The sequence below is a fragment of the Suricata suricatta genome, chromosome 6 (assembly GCF_006229205.1).
Source record: "Suricata suricatta isolate VVHF042 chromosome 6, meerkat_22Aug2017_6uvM2_HiC, whole genome shotgun sequence".
In the NCBI taxonomy this organism is placed as follows: Eukaryota; Metazoa; Chordata; class Mammalia; order Carnivora; family Herpestidae; genus Suricata; species Suricata suricatta.
In genome coordinates, this window is record NC_043705.1 from 105271412 (window position 1) to 105292860 (window position 21449).

Here is a 21449-nt window from a genome sequence, read left to right on the forward strand (position 1 = left end):
CTGTTAGCTTCTAGTGAATAGGCACGCCCCCTCTCCCCATGAGCCTCAGTTAATAGATTTATGTTTAATACTGGGATTAAATTCAAGCTATACTTCTCTTTCTATAAAAGAGTATCATCTATAATATATGAAATTTCCCTTAAATTTTTATTTTATTCCATTTTTATTTCTAGTCCATATATATATATATATATATATATATATATATATATAGAGAGAGAGAGAGAGAGAGAGAGAGAGAAGAGAGAGAAGAGAGAGAGAGAGAGCAAGAGCGTGCAAGCAAGCGAGCGAGCTTGAGCAGGGGAGAGGCAGAGAGAGAGAGAGGGAGACACAAGATCCTAAACAGGCTCCAGTCTCTGAGCCGTCAGCACAGAGTCCCATGTGGGGCTTGAACTCACAGACCCGGCAATCATGACCTGAGCTGAAGTTGGACACTTAACCAACTGAGCCACCCAGGTGCCCCTATTTCCCCTAAATTTTAAGTGCCAAGTTGGTAGTTATGATCTCCCATTTAAATACCTCTTTTATAATAATACTTAAAATGAAACAAAATTAAGAAATTAAAAGTACTCTCATAAAAAGTGGTAACAATAGTACCATTCATACTTGCAAGAGTAGTAACAATAGGTAACACATGCCATGCCAAGTATTTTTGTATATATATTGCCTCATACTACTGGATGCCAAACCTGAGAAGGCATCAGCATCACATAGTCACAAACTGCATGTTTAGGCCCCAGGATGCCAACGGGAAAGAAGTGGGGACGCACACCAGCCCCCTATCCGGTCTTCCACCATAGCTGAGGACATCAACATTGGGCTACACCTTGCCCGCCTTGACCTGACAGTCCTTTTCTGACTGCCCTATCTGTGGTTAGGTAGAGAATGAAGTGTAAAAGGCAAATTAAGTGGCAAAGCTGACCTGCTATATCCCAACTTCTCCACTGGAGGCATCCAAGACCAAACCAGGCTCAAACCAGGGCGGGAGAAGTGGGGGTGAAAAGTCTAAAACTGGAAGCGATATTGACGCTGTGATATGACTAAACACAAAACTTTTTGTGCCAGGAAAATGAAATCGTTATTGAACGTGACAGTAAAGGCTATGAAACCCCAAGCACTGTCAGGGCTGTAGGAAAGAGGCTTGACATCGCATAGAGGGACCGCAACAGTGAGAAAGTCTACAGTTGTTCTCTGCAGCTCGTTCAATAAATCATATTTACTGTCTCGGACATGAATACAAAGTGTCCGTCTTGAAATATGAGTAAACAAAGGTGACAAGCCAGCACGAAGCTTCTGAAAGAATGGGAGAGACTCGGAATACAAGCGATAGTGAAGAAAATAGTTTATTACGTCCGCTTTTCCCTGTCAAGGAAACTAAACAAAACATGAATGCTCTGAAATAGGAAATAAATCTGTAACACACAATGAAAAGAAAACTAGTGGAGCCAAGGACTACCAGCATTATATGAACTCTAAAAAAAGGACTAGGAGTTACCCAGAGCACAATAGGTCAGTGACAGGAGGATAGGCTTGAGGGGGAAAAAAATCACATAATGCTTAGGTTTAAAAAAATGACAAGATGAAAATGGTTAAAGAAGTACACAAAGTACTTGGAAAGCCATTAATAACTGCACTCCCTTAAGAGAAAAAACACATAATTGCAATAGAAAAAAGTTAAAAATTATTTTCTGAAGAAAATAATTTAGAATAATTTAGAAACAAAGCAAGAACTTATCAGAAGGTCCAACGAGTTTCCTGTTTTCTGGGAAAGTTTAATAAATATTGTCACAGGTCTATTTGGAGTTATTATACGTTAAAATTAAAAGCAGCTCCTTCCCAGCTCGCACCAAGCAATGGGCATCTCTCAGGACAGTTAATACAAGTGCCAGCACGTCCACCCCCACAAGAGGGAGCAGGAGCTGGGGTGCCCCGTTGCCAACAATGCATCGGCCTCCATCGTGCACACACCGTCTGTGTTCGGACAAGACAGCAAGAGGTAGCACGCCTGGAGGCTGGATATGGAGAATTTACCCTAGGGCTCCAAGTGCTGCACACACAAAGCAAGGATTACTGACTTGTCTACAATGCATCTAATAACCAACTGGTCCGCCAAGACCCTGGTGAAGAATGCAGTCATTCTCATTAACCACACACTGTCCTGACTGTGGTACAGGTCCCACGATGCACTGCCGTTAGGCTCTAAGAAAACTGACTCCTGAAGATGAAGACACTTTAAACACAAAACAATCAAAGACAATTAAAAAAAAAAAAACAGGAGGACAAGAAAAACAATTCCAAGATCAGCATCTTCTGAAAGAGCAGTTCCAGCCAGGCAAGCTTCTTGCATACATGGCTTCAAGATCAGGCAGTGTGGCCAAGCACATGGTTATGTGCCAGAGGGCAGGAGGCTGGAGTTCTATCTGAGGAAAATCAAGGCCCAGAAGGGCAAATAATAAATCCTCTTCTCTCCTATTGTCCCTCATGTAATAAAGGTGAAAAATTAAACAAGTACCAACAACAAAACTAACACACACACAGATAGAATACAGAAGATGCAGTGGCGGAAAGGAAGGTAACATACATTGACTGACTTCTCAGTTCATATGCAAGCAGTTGCCAGAACTACACTGTGTAGTTTGGACAGAGAACTGTGTATTTGTAGAACATTGTCCCCAACCCATGGGGAATACACATTTATATACTTACCCTGTCCCTTTCCCTTCAACTCCAAACTCATTCAAGTGCCTGCCTCACATCTCTACATGATTATCAAACAGACCACTCAAAAGTACAATTTCCCAAACCACACTACCATCTTCTTCTCAAATCTAGGTCCCAGTTTCTCTCCACCTGAGTTAAGGAAAACTGCATTTCCTAGTTACTTAAGCAAACAACAGTGGCGTTATCTTTGACTTCCTTCCCCATGCTTATCCCCCTTCTCTAGCATTCGCTGCATCTGACTATTTTGAAATCAACTGGCTCCACTGACAGCTTTTTACTGTCTTTACTTTCATCCTTGCCACCCAGTAGTCTGCTCTGAGGGTGATCCTGTGTTCTGTCATCTAAATTAGGGCACTTTGGTTTGGGATTTTTAATTTAAATTTTAGTTAACGTACAATATTGTTTCAGGAATAGAATTCCCTGACACCCAGGGCTCATCACAACCAATGCCCCCTTTAGTACCCATCCCCCATCTAGTCCATCCCCCACCCACCTTCCTCCCTCCGTCAACCCTCAGTTTGTTCTCTAGAAGTTACAAATCTTTTGTGGTTTGTTGCCCTCTATTTTCTTCTCTCCTCCACCCTTTCCATATGTTCATCGGCTTTGTTTCTTAAATTCCACTTATGAGTGAAATCATATGATATTTGTCCTTCTGAAAATCAGGGCACTTTGAATGGGAAAGTCCCCACAACAACAGGCATAACCTAAGACTGTCTTGCACAAGCCGGGTCATGTGGTCATTCTATTTAATCTCAACAGGAGAGCCAAAATATCTCTTTAAAAATGAAGTCAGACCTGCACTCCTCTGCTCAGAGGCTTCTCAGTTCACTTTGTGTAGAGGCCAAGGTCCTTCAGACGACCAGCAAAGCTGTCCATGATCTGCCCCCCACCTAGGCCTCTGACTTATCTCCTCCTCTTCCCCTCCCTCCCTTTGTTCAACTTTTTCTTTCCTGCTGTGCATACTTCTGTATCAGAGCCTTTGCTTTGAGTTCCTTCTGCCTGGAAGGCTTTCTCCTCTGGTATTACATCAATACCATTTACTCCTATTTCTTCCAGTCTTTGTTCCAAGATCACCCTCTCAGCAGAACGTTCCCTGAGAACTCTGTTCAAATTTGCAAACCCCTCCCCTCAGTCCCCTGATGCCTCTTCCCCTGCTCTTTTGTGTAAGTACTATAACTGTCACATATTCTATGTAACATCATATTTTACTGTGCCCTCGTATCACTGCCTCACTGGAACTATTTCCATGAAGACAGTGTTTTGTTTTCACTTTTGCTTTGATTTAATACTCATGGTACAACAATAAATGGAAATAAATGAAGACCAACCAAATGAGAGCAAGCAAACTATTCTGAGCTTGCTCTAACAAGGGAGTCCATCACCATTGCTTGCATTTTCATGGAAACAAAGGCAGGCAGAGCAGTGGGAAAGCTTTGTAGTCAAAAAAGGGAAGACTTCAGGATATTGTCAAAGGGAAGCTAAGAGGTGAGCTTACTAGAAGCAGGGCGTATATGTGATTGGTCAGGGGAGCATACCGAGCTTTCTCTGGTTGGTTCTAAGTTGGGAGAGGAGACAAATATTAGGGAAACTGTCAGCTACTAATCAAGTCCTGACTATTTTGGACTAACGTTACAGAAGACAGCACTCTCACTTCCTCCAGGTCTGACTTATAGAAAGCTGGCTTCCTGATGGTTAAGGTAAACAAGAGGATTGTTTTCTGGGCTGACTGCTATAGGTTCTGAGTCAGAATTCTATATTTATATCTGGTCTGGCCATTGTCCATTTGTATATTCAGTGAAGTACCTGGCATAGAGAAAGTGCTTAGTATTTGTTGAATGAATATCATTCCATTTCTACACAATCCCAAAATTTGTAAAACTCAACAATAGATTGAAGACACCTATATGATGGAAATATGGATAAAAAGTATGCTGATCATTATAAACTGTAGCATTTAAAGTCTTAAAAGGTAAACAGGACATAACAAACATTTGAGATAAAAATGATCAACATGCTATTTATATCATAAAAGTGTGAATAAAGATTACAATCTGCAAAAAAGAGAGGCTGCTCTCAACCTTTTAGCCACTGAAAGATAGAACTGACACATCAAAAATAACACTTGAAGACAATGAAGGGGAAATTTACAAAAAGCAGCAGGAAAATCGTTTAATCTCTTATGAAGGCTGACACTTCCGGTGGGGAAAAATAATTATTATAATTATTTAGGGGACCTTAACAATAAACCAAGTATACTATGAAGAGAGAACACACGCCTTTCAGTATAACTTTAAAATACTGACTACCTCATATGGCACAAAGAACAACTTTAAAGAACTATCAAGCATGAAGAATACGGACTCTATTTTCTAATCTCTGCAATAAAACTAGAAATAATAAAAGGAAAAGCCAAACAGGAAGAAGAGCAACAGTAATGATACTGACGACTCACAAAATGTAATTGAACCAAGAAATGCAAGTGTCTCTCCTAGTAGCATTTATATTACAAAAGAAGTAAAAAACTTGAAGTACAGGATACTTCAGTAATAAAGTGAGTCAAATCAATTTTTGGTTTCCCCTTGCATATAAAAATTAGGTTTATATTATACTGTAGTCAATCAAGTGTGCAATAGCAGTAGGTCTAAAAACAACGTGTATACCTTAATGAAAAGCACTTTATTGTTAAAATATACTTATCGTCATTTGAGGTTTCAGCGAGTCAGTCTTTCTGCTGGTGGAGGGTCTGGCCTCGATGTGGATGGCTCCTGACTGATCAGGCTGGCAGTTGCTTTAAAGGTGGGGTGGCTGTGCCAATCTCTTCAAGTAAGACAATGAAGCTTCCCCCACCAATCAAATCCTCCTTTCATGAATGATTTCTGTGTAGCCTGTGATGCTATTTGATGGCGTTTTACCCTCAGGAGAACTTTCACAATTGGAATCAATCCCTACCATTGCTTTATCAACTCTGCTTATGTAATACTCCAAATCCTTTGCTGTCATTTCAACAATCCTCACAACATCTTTACTAGGAGTAGATTCTATCTCAAGAAAGAATTTTTTTATTATCCCTAAGAAGCAACTTCTCATCCATTAAAGTTTATCATGAGATTGCGGCAATTCAGTCCCATCCTCAAGTTCCACGTCTAGTTCTCTTCCTATTTCCACCACTTCTTTTCCACATTCCTCCACTAAAGTCTTGAACCTCTCAAAGTCATCCGTGAAGGTTAGACCCAACCAAGCAAGGAGTTCCAAACCTCCACTTGATGTTGATGTTTTTACCTCCCCCCATGTATCAAGAATGTCCAATTGACTTTGCCCAGATCCATCAGAGGAATCACTACGCATGGCACCTACAGCCTCAGCCAATGTATTTTTTCAATAAGACTGGAAAGTTAAAATGACTTCTTAATATATAGGCTGCAGAATGGGTGTTGTGTGAGCAGGCTATGAAAACAACATTAATGTTGTTGTACGTCTCCATCAGACCTCTGGAGTGACCATGTGCATTGTCAGTAAGGAGTCATATTTTTAAAGGAATTCTTTTCTGAGGTCTCAAGAGTGGGCTCAAAATAATCAGTAAACCATGTTGTAAACATATGTGCTGTTATCCAAACTCTGTCATTTCATTTATAGAGTACAGGGAGTGTAGAGTTAGCATAATTCTTAAGCATTCCAGAATTTTCAGAATGGTAAATGGGCACTGCCTTCAACTTAAAATCATCAGCTGCATTAGCCCCTAACAAGAGATTCAGTCCATCCTTTGAAACTCTGAAGCCAGGCACTGATTTCTCCTCTCTAGCTAGGGAAGTCCTAGTTGGCATCTTTGTCCAATAATAGGCTATTTCACCTACATCGAAAACCTGTTTTTCAGTGTAACCACTTTATTTTAGCTAGAACTTCTGTTTAGGAGAACTTGCTGTAGCTTCTGCATCAGCATTTGCTGCTTCACTTTGCACTTTTTTTTTTTTTTAGTTTATTTATTTTGAGAGAAATAGAGAGTGAGCAGGGGAGGGACAGAGAGGGGAAGAGGGAATCCCAAGCAGTGATCTCATGAACTGTGAGATCATGACCTGAGCCAAAAATCAAGATTTTGACACTTAACCAATGGAGCCACTCAGGCGCCCCTCACCTTACACTTCAATGTTATGGAGATAGCTTCTTTCCTTAAACCTCCTAGTCTCAAATTCTTCTTATACAGCTTCCTCACTTCTCAGCCTTCACAGAACTAAAGAGACGTAGGGCTTGCTCTGATAGGCTTTGGCTTAAGGAAATGGTGTGGCTGGTTTGATGTTCTATCTAGACCACTAAAACTTTCTCTATATCAGCAATAAGGCTGTTTGGTTTCCTTTAATGTGTGTATTCACTAAAAAAAGGGAAATGGGAAACTCTTAGGCCCTTGCAAAGTACTGGAGCTGAACTTGAACTCTCACGTTAAACCAGAAAACTCAAAGATGGAATACATGCTGGAAAAGTCTACCCACCAGCAAAGAGAATTTTCCAAAACTCCTGGCTGCAAATGTCTCCATAAAGAGGATCCTTTGAGAAATTTTAATATAATCATATTCTCACCTGGGCCTGGAGTTAAAACCACATAACACCCAACTTAAGCCAGGAAAATAAAAGAATCTCTGCTTGGCAGCACCCCGGGAAACCAGCAGAATCAAACGCAAGCAAGGTGTGGTGCAAAACATCCCTAACTCAGTTCCTCGGTTTTGTGATAAAGCTCAACCCTAAATGAGATCATTAAAAAAGGACAAACTTCACAAAGAAATAAACACAGGAGGAAATGGTAGACCACAAATAAGAGTCAGCAGACATAGACCCCAGAGGGCTTCAAATATTTGAATTATCAATAGCAAGAAAAGATACATCTTAATACACTTCCTTTTCAAAGTTAAGAGATAAAATAAAAATGAGCAAGGAATCCCAAATTTAGAAGGAAGTTTCTCTGAATAGAATGGAAAAGGGATGCCAAGGGATCCTACAGAGACATACGGGCACAAGGGGTATCATTCCACTTGTTAAGTTGGAAGGTAGTAGGGTCACAGATGTTTGGTTATTACCATGCACTGTAACACATTAAATGTTAAGACAAATACAAATACTACATAAAATACAATCTGAATATTAATAAAAATCTTTGTGAACATCTAGACATTTTTTGTTTCCTCCAAAAGCCTCACTAAAATGATGTTTACAATATATTAGATGGGGAGAATCAAGCCACAACAACAGAAAGGAGAGGTGAGAACAAAAACACAGTTGAGGGCAGAGAGGATGCTTCCTGGAGTCACCCACGGTCTCCTCTGCTGACCTGTCCAGCCGTGGTCCCCTGTGCTGGCCCTTCCAGTGCAGCTCCTGCCAGGAAGGAGTGCTGCTCCCAAGCCCCAGTTTCAGCTTCCGCTGAATATATCCCACAGCCTTTTCATGCTGGCCTTCCTAGTCCCACCAGGCTATCCTCTTGGGCAGCATCCTTTTTAAACAGATTTCATACTTCCACGTCTACCATGGGTATTGACACCGGAGGACCCATGCCTTTGTAAACGGTTATCAGAGGGAACTACGGTTAGACCTATATCTCTTTTCCTTTGTCAGATAGGACTCAAGTCCCAATGCTTATTTACTTTGGTAGTTAGATCTCTTTTTTCCTAATTTTTATTGACTTTGAAAGAAAAAGAGCACACATGAATGCACGAGAGGGGCAGAAAGAGAGAGAGAGGAGAGAGCCTCCAAGCAGGTTCCATGCTGTCAGTGCAGAGCCCAAGGCAAAGTTCTAACTCACAAACTGTGAGATCATGACCTAAGTTGAAATCAGGAGTCAGTTGCTAACAGACTGATCCACCCAGGTGCCTCTAGATCCCCCTTCTTATTCCAAAAATTCAGGCAAGTATTCATCTCCTCCTCCCTTTATCGCAGGGAATTAGATTTTATACCTTTGTATGTTTTATACCTTTGACCCCCTTCACCCATTTGGCACACCTCCTGCACCTTCTCTGGAAGAGTAAACAAATTTCATAAATGCCAGGCACCATTAAAAGCAGTGCTACCACAAGGCAAACAGAAAAATTAAGCACCATCCAAAGAAGACACACAGATGGCCAACAGACACTTGGAAAGGGGCTCAGTGTCACTAATCATCAGGAAAATGCAGATCAAAACCACCACAAGATATCACCTCACACCTGTTGGCATGGCTATTATAAAAAGATATAGACAGCAAGTGTTGGTGAAGATGTGGAGAAAAGGCAATCTTTGTGCACTGTGGTTGGGAATGTCAATTTGTGCAGCCACGTTGAAAAGTAGTATGGAGGTTCCTCACAAAGTTAAAAATAGAACTACTTTATGATCCATCAATTCCATTTCTGGGTATTTGTTCAAAGGAAATGAAAATGTTAACTCAAAAAGACGTACAATCTCCCATGTTCATTGCAACATTATCTATAATGGCCAAGAAATGAAAGCAACCTAACTATCAATGAAAAATGGATAAAGAAAAGGTGGCACGCACACACGCGCGCGCGCGCGCGCACACACACACACACACACACACACACACACACACACACACAGAAATAGTATGCATCCATAAGAAGGAAATCTTGCCATTTGTAACAAGGATGGACCTTGAGGGCATTATGCTAAGTGAAATAAATCAGACAGAGAAAGACAAATACTCTATGATCGCTCTTAAATGCAGACTTTAAGATAAAACTGCACCCATAGATTCAGTAAACAGATTGGTGGTTGCCAGAGGCAGGAGGTGCAGGGGGTGTGCCAAATGGGTGAAGGGGGTCAAAGATATAAAACACCCAGTTATAAAACGAAAAAGTCATGGAATGTCATGGTGACTATAGTTATTAACACTGTATTGTATATTTGAAAATTGCTAAGAGATCATAAAAGTCCTCACCATAAGGAAAAAAATCCTATGTGTGGTGACTAATGTTAAGTAGAGTTTTTGTGGTGATCATTTTGTAATATATACAATTATTGAGTCACTAGGTCATATATCAGAAATTAATATAATGGTATAAATCAGTTATATCTCAAAAACAGGGAGATTAAACATGAATATATATCAACTAAGAAAGATAACAGGAAATGTACACCTGGATGCACTCTATACTGTACAGAAAACGGTAGTATGGCTGTAAAACAGTAACTCAAAGAGAAAGATTTAAAGTCAGCTAGAGGAAGAGATGAACTCCCTGCAATGACTAACAAACAGAAAACAGGCTTAACAGCAAAAATGCAAGTCAAAGGGTAAATGTCAACCTCAAAATGTGAACCACCCAATAAAACTGCTTAAACATAATTCTAAAGAACTTGCTACCAGCAAAACCTTACTAAGGAAATTCTTTAAGGATTTCCTGATTATATAAAATTGAAAGGTTGGCTTAGAACTCTGAGATTCTAAAAAAAAAAAAAAAGCCATGAATTTAATAAATGTAAACATTGTATGAAAATACTAATACCAGTGCACCTGGGTGACTCAGTAGGTTAAGTGTCCAACTTCAGCTCAGGTCATGATCTCATCGTTTGTGAGTTCAATCCCCGTATCAGGATCTCAGGGGTCAGCACAGAGCCTGCTTCAGATCCTCTGTTCCCCTCCTTTCTCTGCCCCTCCCCATCTTGTGCCCCCCCTTTCTCAAAAATAAATGTTTAGGGGTACCTGGCTGGCTCAGTTAGTTGAGCATCTGACTTTGGCTCAGGTCATGATCTCATGATCCATGAGTTCCAGCCCCATGTCAGGCTCTGTGCTGACAGCTCTGGACCCTAGAGCCTGCTTCAGATTCTGTCTCCTCTCTCTGCCCCTTCCCAACTTGTGCTCTTTCTCTCTCAAAAAATAAACCAACATTAAACGTAATTAAAAAAATAAAAACATTTAAAAAACAGTAGTGGGCTTTAAAAATAAATATAGGCATACCTTGGAGATATTGAAGGCTCAGTTCCAGAACACTTCAATAAAGCAAGTCAAATGAATTTTGGGGCTTTCCAATGCATAGAAGAGTTGTGCTTACACTATACTGTAGTCTATTGAGTGCATAATAGTGTGTCTTAAAAAAACTTACAGGCCATAGGGGTGCCAGGGTGACTCGGTCAGTTAAGTGTTCAACTTTGGCTCAGGTCATAATCTGATAGTTTGTGAGTTTTAGTTCCCCATCAGGCTCCTTGCTGATGGTGTGGCATCTGCTTGGGATTCCCTCTCTTTCACCCTCTCTCTCTATCCCTTATATGCACTCTCTTTCTCAAAAATAAATTTTTTAAAATGTACAGACAATAATTTGAAAATACTTTATTGTTAAAACAAGCTTAACAGTCATCTGAGCTTTCAGTGAGTTGTAATCACTGATCACAGATTGCCATAACAAATAATAACAACGACATTTGAAATATTGCAAGAATTATCAACATAAGTCCTAGAGACATGAAGCTGTTGAAAATATATTGTTCATAGAGTTTCTCAACACAGGGTTGCCATAAACTTTTAATTTGTAAAAAGCAGTTTCTGTGAAGCACAATAAAATGAAACACACATGTAAATACTACACAAAAATTATATGTAAGTTGGAAGGGGAGAGATGGGAGATAAAACACCATAAGGTCCTTGTAAGTTTAAATGTTTGTTTTTAAGAGAGACAGAGAGATGTTGGGGGGAGGGCAGAGAGAGGAGAAGACAGAGAATCCCAAACAGGCTCTGCAATGTTAGCACAGAGCCCAACATGGGGCTCGAACTCACGAACTCTAAGATCATGCTCTGAGCCAAGATCAAGAGTTGGATGCTTAACTGACTGAACCACCCAGGTGCCTCAGGTTCTTATAATTTTAATAAAGAAGTTTAAAATGCTGATTAACTTTAGATTTGTAATCATTATGTAAAACTATATATATTGAAGTCAGTGGGAACGATGAGGTTTACCATAAAAGCTGCAATCCCCTCTTTTATCCTCCTCTATGGGTGACCTTTATCTGTCCCTCAGTGAAAATTCTTATAGACTCCAAGACCATTCTTGAAAAAAGTCCATCTTCAAGACACAAAACTTTGTCTCAACTCAGTAACAAGCAGTTTCCAGTCGACACTTTGATCTTTATGGCAAAGTGAGTTTTATTTCTCTTTCGGGAACCAAATTAGATCTAGCTGTAGGTGGACCACATTTTGGTTGGTTTGGTACTAGGTTCTTTTCTTTTTCCTTTTCAGATGTCTCCTCTTCTTTAGATTGCAAAAGTTACTACTGAATGTTGAGCCCTGGCACCCTCTGCCCCTTCTCTGGCTCTCAGAAAACCAGGAGTCAGCCCTCCCCTTTCAGACAGGACATTAGAAGAATATCTTCTGGGGAATCTGATTAGCTAAAGAGGAAAGACCTAAAGATCTTCACATCTGGGGACTCCCTCCACTCCAGGGAAAGGATCCTTTCAGATTACCTCCAGTAAAACCCACTGTTGACCAGCACCAACCTCATGATGTATGCTTCTACTAGGTTTCAGGTGGCCCACTCTTTTTTATGTTTTTTTTTAATTTATTATAGATAGAGGTTGAGAGAGAAAGAGACAGTGAGCAGAGGAGGGTCAGAGAGAGAGAGAGAGAGAGAGAAAATCTGAAGACAGGCTCCAGGCTCTGAGGTGTCAGCACAGAGCCTGATGTGGGGCGTGAACCCACAAACCGTGAGATCATGACCTGAGACAAAGCCGGACACTTAACTGACTGAGCCATCCAGGTGCCCCTCAAGTGGCCCACTCTTAAATAAGAAATAAGGATCTCAAACATCTGACAATTTTTTCTTAGAAAATATCAAACCCCAAATGTAAAATGCAGCTGACAGAAAGCCAAGAAGTTTAAAAAAACATCTTACTGATATCCCAACATACCTTCCAAACTAAAATCAAGTATTTCATCAATAAAACATGTCTAGGATGCAAAAAAGGAGTACGTTTCTGAAAAACCAAGCAGAGCTCTTACGTATTAAAAAGTTTAGCAGAAACTTAGGTCTCACAAAAGTGTTAGAAAATAAAGTTTAGGGAAACTAGGAAGTAGAGCAAAAAGACAAAGAGTGAAACAGAGAGAGACAGAGAGAGAGGCACCTGGTTGCTCAGTCCATTAAGCGTCCAATTCTTCTCTCCATTCAGGTCATGATCTCTCAGTTTCATGAGTTTGAGCCCTACATTGGGCTCTGCGCTGTTAGCGGGTAGCCTCGTTGGGATTCTGTCTCCCTCTCTCTCTGCCTCTCCCCCACTTGTGCTGTCTCTCTCAAATAAACTTAAAAAATATAGATAGATAGATTTAAAATTGGAGCAATAGTTCATGCATTCCAACATCCAAATAATAGGAATTCTAGAAATAAAGAACAAAGTACATTTGGGGAAGTAAAGCATAAATTTTTCAAAAATAAGTCTTAGACTCAAAGAGCATGTTGTTACCGAAAGAAGGCTCTCATCAAATTCCCAGAACAATAAATAAAAACAGACTCATTTCAAGACTTCATCACATGATGGCATTTTAGGACACTGCTGATAGAAAGTAGATCCTAAAAGATTCTAGAAGCAAGAAGGAAAAAAAATCACTAATGTTTTTTTTTAATTTAATATATCAAATTTGAGCTTTGAATTTCCTCCCCCTTCAATCCACATATCTGTTCCTCTCCATTTCATGCATCTTTATAAATATCCCTGACATCTATCTAGTTGCTCAAGTGTTTTTCATTTCTCATTTTCGCACTTCTAATCAATAAGGAAGTCCTACTGACTCTAAATGCAAGATTTATTTTGCTCTCATCCCTTCCCCCCATTTTCACAAAGCTACCCTAATCCAATCCCCATCTCCTCTCACCCAGATTAAAACAGCTGTCTCCTAACTGGTGTTGTTCCCCTCTAGGTCCTTTCCAACTGTGGAGAACTGTAGAATGTAAGATCATGTCACCCCTCTGACTACTTTCCATTCAATTACTTCCCATTACCCTAAAGATAAAACCAAGCATCGTTATAATGACTGCAAGGAGTTCAAGGGATTTCACAGCTGATCTAGGAAAAAGACAGCCATGGGATGGTAGTAGCATCCAACAAGCTTTATCTGAATACCACTCTGACAACTTCGCAAGGAGAGGTGCAGGGAGTGTGTGTGGATGTGGGGAGGGTAGTCCCCCAAAGCAGGAGACTTTCCAGAGGCTGCCACACAGGCAAAGAGGGCAAGGAAACTCTGGGGTCAGGGAAGCAGAAGAGGGGCTCATATCTTGGGGATAGTACTCAGCAGCACAGCAGGGAGTCTCTGGGTCAGAGCTCAGTACAGCAGCAGAGGCTGAGGTCTTTACAAATCTGGGCTTTCTCTTACCTATGACTAGCGATGATGAGTGCCATTTTACACTGTACACAAAACAAACAAGCAGGCTCTAGATGGGAGTTAGGAGATGTGATCTGTAGTCCCCATCTAACCCTGGACTTTGGTAAATCTCCTAAATATTTAAATGTTGACTTTTCAGTTTGTTTATTGGTTAATTGGTTGATTGGTTCATTCATTCATTCTGCATTTGCTCTTTTAATAAATACTGTACTCAAGTGGGAAATATGAATGTGAACCGGCAGATAGGATTCTTGCCTTCATGGTTCTTACAGTCCCGTAGGCAACAAAGGGACTGCATCATGGTAGAGCAGTGCTAGGACGAGTCACCACAGAATGCCAAGGCAGCTGATACTGTGAGGATGAAAGTAAAGGATGCTTCTCAATGATAGTAAAGCCCAACCTTTAAAAATTCAAGATAGGAGGCAATGCAGACTACGGCTGGAAGGTAAGCAATGTCTTAAGAAATACCTCCTAAACCACATGAACAAAATGAAAATTCCAAGAAAGCATCCCAAGTACATGGAGAAGGATATCAGAATTACATGAGATACACTGCAGGGATAGAAATAATACATGAGAAGGATTACTTGACCCACAGTGTAAACAAAATGGATTGGAAGGAGGCCATACTAGAGGCAGAAAGACTTGTAAGGGAGCCATTAAAGCAGTTCCCACTAACAGTAATGATGTCCTGAGTTAGGATAAAGGTGGTGGGAATGAGTACTCTGAAAACATTCAAAGGAACTTTGTATAAATTCAATGGAGCTTCAGATAGTCTCAGGAGAGCTTTGTGAGTTCTATCACTAGGACTCGATAGACACAAGTGGTGAGGAATAGGAGTCAAGAATGATTAGCCTTCCACTGCTTCCCTTTTCACTGAGCTGACCCTTCTATAGTATTTTAATCCAGAGTAGGTTTTTATTTCCCTCACACCAACAATAGTAATAGAATTGTCCACATGACAATCCTAACACTTGTCTTATGGAATAGGCAGTTTAAATCCGAAAAGGATGTGCCTAGAAAAAGAGAAACAAACCTAAACCAGCAGAAGGAAGGAAATAATAAAGACTGAAGAAGAAATCAATAATATAGAAACTAAAGAATAGAACAGATCAATAAAACCAGGAGTTGGTTCTTTCGAGGGAAAAAAAATCAATGAAATTGATAAACCCTCTAGCTAGACTTATCAAGGAAAAAAAAAGAGAGAAAGAACTCAAAATCCCAAATGAGAGAGGAGAAATAACACTAAAGAAGTGTGATCAATTAGGAGTATATTACATTGCCCCTGTGTTTTAACATAAATTCTAAAGCAGTTGAATTCTATAAATTTAGATATTTTATTATTCAATGATCAGAACAAAACATTGAGCATCCTAAATATAACCAACATATTGTAGAACCATGAGATACCTTAGCGGTAATATGGTTTGATATTCTCACTAACTGGGTGAAGAAACTCCTGCCCAGGAACAGAAGGGGATTTGTCCAAGGTATATAAATCAGAGACTATGTCCAGACTTCAGGTTCTTCAATCTGTTCATTCCAGTTATTTGCCTTGATCTAGCATAATTCGAGAGATCACCGGCTCTGAAATCAGACTTCTGGGCTTGAATCCAGGCTCCTCCACTTTCTAGCTTTGTAATTAAGTCACAGTTATAAAAGAATTTTTTTGAGGTCTCAGTTTCCTCAAAAACAATAAAGATTGTATACCTACCTCATAGGATTGTGACAAAGTTCAAATGAGATAATATGCATAAAATTAGTTAGGACAATGCATATACACAGAAGACACCAGCAAGTGTTAGCTCTCCTGATCATTTTTAGTATTAGCATTATTCTTTATTATTATCTCAGTTACTCTACAGTCTCCTAGAGATAGTCCAATTACTTCATTTACCCCCTGCCTCCTCTCTAAGTCCCAATGAATTAGAACAAATGAATTAGATATTCTGCAGAGACCTCTGTAATTCAAGCTTTTTTTTTTCTATTGCCCTGAATTTATCCTTTTTTTTCCATGATATTTCCTGTTACCTATCCATATCTTCTTCATGTTTCAGGACTTGTGTCCATTCATAATTTTTCAGTGACATTCACCCTGAGCCATCTGCCCTTGGGGCATCCCATCTGCTCCCTCCTGCCATTTATAGTTTAATACTGAATCATCCTATCTGGTATGTTTCTAATTGGTCTTATCCTACAGAAAGAGTAGGAGACCTAGAGTCAAGACCATTTATTGGCCTTTAATTCCTTCCCCCACACCATCCCCGGCTCACCAAAAGCTCTGTTATGTATGAAAATCCCAAATCATCTGGTGAATAAATTCAGGTTCAGAATATTAACTTGCTGCCTAGTATAGGCAAATAACGGGGATGAACAGATTGAAGATTGAAATTCCCTGCTATACCTCTCCAAATTCTGCTAATTCCCTACTATGCCCACTCCATTATAGTCCAAACACTTTTTCAAGGTCCATAACCTTGAATGTATTTCCTATGTGGCACAATATAGTAGGAATTTTGATTGATTTATTGTGAATGAATCTTTTTATGGTTGTTGTTGTTCTAGGAAAACACATTTTCTTTATGTCCACTAGATGGCACCCACATCCCTACACTGATTTTGGAGAAATGGGTGGAAAAATTTGCCAAGTAATAAAAAGGAAGGCATTGATATAGAAGTATAAATAGTACAACCTATTAGCTGTGGCGCCATATGTATAATGTAAAAGAGGCAATTATGAGGATGTGTGTATGGACTTTAATAAAAAATACCCCAAGCTTTTTTATAAAATTAAACCTACTCATACCATACAATTTAGCAATCATGCTCCTTAGTTTTCACACAAATGAGGTGAAAATTTGTGTGCACACAAAATCCTGCATGTGGATGTTTACAACAGCTTTATCACTATTTGGCAAAGCTTGGAAGCCACCAAGATATCCTTTAGCAGGTGATAGGTAAACCGTGGTAACAACCACATAATGGAGTATAATTCAGCAATAACAAGATAGAAGTGATAAAGCCACACACAAAAGAAAATGCATTCCTTAAATACATATTATTAAGAGAAAGATGTCAGTCTGAAAAGGCTACATATTATATTATTGCAAATATAGGGCATCTGAAAAAGATAAAACTATAGGGATGGAAAAAAGGTTGGTGGTTGCCAGGGAGAGAGGAAAGATGATTAGGCCGAGCACAGAGGGTTTTGGTGCAGTGAAACTGGCCTGTACACTAGAATGGTAAATACATGTCTTTACGCATTTGTCAAAGCCCACAGAACGTAGCACTATGAGTGCGCCCTGACGTAAACCAATGACCCCGGGCGATAATAACGTGACCATGGTAATAATGCGCCACCACGATGGCGGCAGATGTTGATCCCAGGAGACGCTGGCTGTCCATATTCGGGGAGAGGGTATGTGGGAACTCTCGGCGCTCCCTTTTCAGATGAGCTACACTTTGAATATTTACACATGTGAGGAGTGTTTGGAAAGTTTAGGGCTCCAAAGGCAGGTATGTTAGAGGAAAATGATCCTAATCCTGAGGGCTCTGGGACTTTTCCGATATTTTCTGAGGAAACCATAAAGTTGAAGGAGGATTTAACCAAGCAGAGGGGCCATTCAACAAAGTTTACAAAACAGGTTACATTTTTCTCTCTTATTTTACACTAATAGCAGGGTTTTAAAAACATTTGTATACTGCTCCATCTGTTATTTAGGCCTCCGTTTCGAAGTATCATTCTCCGTTCCTTTAATTACTAATTCCGAATTCTAGGTTGGGTTAGAAAAAGTACGAGAGGAGCCTGGAAGGCTCGTGGCAGAAAGGGAATAGTCAAGTACACTAAGAACAAAGGAGCCAGCTCCTAGGAGCTATCATTTACCAACTTTGCAACAACTGGAACTCTAAGGAAGATGATGGCAATGGATTAAAAGAAAAAAGGAAACAATACAAAGCAAAAAAATCCTTATGTCTATAACAGCCCCTGAGAGAGAGAGAAAAGGGAAAATAAGTTCTTCTTTGTAAAAGACTGCCAGATAATCACTGTAGAAAGAGGAGGAAAATCACTACTTCTCAACTTCCAATCTCCTAACAAATCAGCTTCATGATGAAATTCCTTAATAATGAATAAAACCTTTGGGTTCAAAACATATTTGGGGACAGAAGGCTCATACAGCCTCAAAGTATTATCCCACAATTACTAATATAACTGGAAAAATACATCTTTTATAGCGGAGATGCCTAGCAGTTACCGTCTTAATCAAGGGATCAAAGTTGGCATCGCTAGGAATTATAATCTGCCTCCTAAAATCTTCAAAAAGCCAACAACCTGAATAATAAAACATTTCATTTAGGAGTACCATTCTCAGTGACAAGAAACTAAAGAGACAAAACAACCAAACGTAACCTTGACTGGTTTCTGGATTTAAAAAACAACAATATGAAAGCCTTCCAAGGATAACTTCAATATAAATAATACTAGGAACTTGAATACAAATAATATTAGACAACATTACAGAAGCATTATTTACTTTCATAGTGGTGTTAATGGTATTGTGGTTTTATTGGAAAAAATCATCTTTAGGTAATGCACACAGAAGAATTTAGGCGTGGAAGGTACCACTTTCAAATATTAGCAACCAGGGAATCGAGGAGAAGGATGTTTGGATATACAGTGAACTATTCTTTCAGCTTTTCTGCAGATTTGGTTCAGAATTTAAGGAGAACAGGCAAGGAAAACGGAATAAAAATATGATAACTTTCCACAGGGAAGAAAGGAAGAAGGCAGAGAGAAGGAGATAGAAAAGGAGAATCCTTGTAGACTACTGTACTATGCTTCGTCTCTCTTAAATCTCCCAAGGACCCTCAGCTGAAGTGTGTATTTTCACGATCTCTCCTCCAGAGATGAAGAAACAAAAGAAAAACTCCAGATAACACAGCCTGGAGGGGATGTAGCCATGATTCAAAATAGGAGTCACCTACCTGGACATCTGAGATATCTCAACCGACATTTCCATGTGGTAAAACTCTTTTTAAGTTTTCCTCTCCCCTCAATTTCTTTTTGTGAAAACATGGGCACAAAGCCAAAGTTAATAGTCAAATGGGGATAGAATAAAAGTCAACAGAATTTATCCTAACAGATTCCCAGGATATACTCCTATACTCTTCAGTTATGTGTAGCTAACAAATCCCTCAGCACCAGATATGGAGAAATGCTTTTGAACCCTGAGTGAAATACTGTTATTTTCCATTACCATGACGTTAAGCAGTGCTTCCATGGTGTGCAGAGACATTTCCAAAAGAGATGCTTAGAACATCCATCTCCTTTTGTGAATATGAATTCATAATGGCTAACGGGGGATTCATACAATTTGGGATGGATTCCTGTTTTTGTTTATGTTATGAGGAACAATGTCCTGCTCCCTAAGCAGTATAAAAGTCTGAGCGCTGGACACAGGTTTATGAAGCCTACGTACAAGTACCATGTTCACGTGACACTAAGCAATTTACTGCCTTTCCTTGGGCCATAAAAGGAAGAGGTTGAAATTTTCGATTCCCTTTAGCACTAATGTCTTATGCATCTGAAATTCTAACATGCCTGTTAGTCTTCTATTGACCAACTCAGAATTCAGTTTGAGTATTGGTCTGACTCATTTACATTTCTCCATTACATACTTGAATAAAGAATCCATTCATGTTACTTATCATTTTGGATAAGGTTTCACTAAAACACAAATGTTTTTGAGCTGAAGTTGGCTCCAAGTCCACTAGATGGCAATCTCGCCCATTTTTCTTCTAAGACCTCCAAAGGCTGCTCCTTCAACATATCCAGAACAAGCTCTACATGTCACAGACTGCTCAGCTCTTCCCCTCATGGATTTACAATGCAATAAACCCTCTGATAATTCAGTACCATCCACTTTATTGTTTTAAATCAATAATCAGCATATAAAAATTCTCCCTTTTATCCAATATATAACACTATCCTTTCTATTACAATTGAATATTTAATAATTGTCATTGAGAAAGAAAAATCAGTAGGGAAATCTAGTGCCTCCAGTGTTCATCCCGTCTGTAGGTCTTTAATTTTTCCTCCATTCATGATGAGTTACTGGTGAACTCCTAAGATAGCTGCAAGTCTTTTCCTCTCAAAGCCCTCACAGAGCTGGAAAACAGAGATGCTAAGGGTAGTGCCAAGGGGCAGATGAAAAACTATTTAACCTGGGAAAGAAGTTAGGTTAAAACCCTCTGCCCCTGGGGTGCCTGGCTGGCTCACTCTATAGAGAATGTGACTGTTGATATTGGGATTTGAGCTCGAGTCTCAGGTTGGGTGTGAAGACTGCTTTTAAAAAATCCTCTGGCACTGGACAGAATAGGAGTACATACTTACCACAAGATGGAGAAGATTCAATCTTCTAAACCCCAGCATCCTTCTCTGTCAAAGTGGGTAAAACTAGATACCTAACTTATTTTTTCTCATAAAAATCCTGTAAGTTCTTAGAATAGGGTCTGAAAAAAAAAAAGAGTACTCAAACAACAATTACTACTGCTGTTCCTGCTGCTATTACTACTTAAAAAAAAAAAAAAAAAAAGCTTATGGAGTGCCTGGATGGCTCAGTCGGTTGAGCAGCCAACTTCGGCTCAGGTCATGATCTCACGGTCCGTGGGTTCGAGTCGTGTGTCGGGCTCTGTGCTGTCAGTCAGAGCCTGGAGCCTGCTTTAGATTCTGTCTCCCTCTTTCACTGCCCCTCCCCCACTCATACTGTCTCTCAGTCTCTTTGAAAAATAGAAAAATTTTAAATAAGTTTAATAATTACAATTATTGTTACTGCTAATTATAGTATCACTATTAGTTATGATTGACCTAATAACTATTTAAGTAGTACTAAGATGACAATCACTTTTTCTATATCAAACATCTAACAGCCCTGGGTCATAAATATACTATTATTCACACCTAAACTGAAATTCAGGCACGTTTAGTAACTTCACCTAGTCACACAGCTTTAGCAGGCAGAGCCAGAATTCTAATAAAAGCTCTGAGACCATCCAATCAGGACTTCAACCTACAGACCACAACTAAATGATAGGGGTCAGAACCCCTACTGTGAAGAGAAGGCAAAGAGTGTGACCTCCGTCTTCTAGTCCAAGCATTTCAGTGGCTCGTATAGGTTACAGACTATTACAGCACAACCGGTACCAGATGTGTGGTCCCTTCACTCTTAACCGAACGTCTTCTATCTTATCCAGCAGTGCTTGGAGTGTGCAAACTGATTTGACTATGAAACTCTTATGCCAAACTATCTCCCATGCTCAATGATCCAGGGAACGCACTTGTGGCAAATCCTCTATGCTGATACTTTTTCTCAAACAATTCTGAACTTTGTCAGTGTCA

The 21449-nt window shown here is 39.7% G+C and overlaps 1 long non-coding RNA gene and 1 pseudogene across 2 annotated transcripts; both read left to right on the forward strand.

The window, feature by feature from the left end:
* LOC115293514 overlaps positions 1-2453 on the forward strand; it is a 21186-nt pseudogene extending 18733 nt beyond the window's left edge.
* Positions 2454-17399: 14946 nt separating this feature from the next.
* LOC115293783 lies at positions 17400-19969 on the forward strand. 2 transcript variants are annotated; one of them, XR_003909593.1, is made up of 2 exons: positions 17400-17471; positions 18957-19969. It is a non-coding gene; the product is annotated as an uncharacterized LOC115293783 (long non-coding RNA). The 2 variants fall into 2 exon arrangements; XR_003909594.1 differs by lacking the exon at positions 17400-17471 and adding an exon at positions 17482-17569.
* Positions 19970-21449: the final 1480 nt, after the last annotated feature.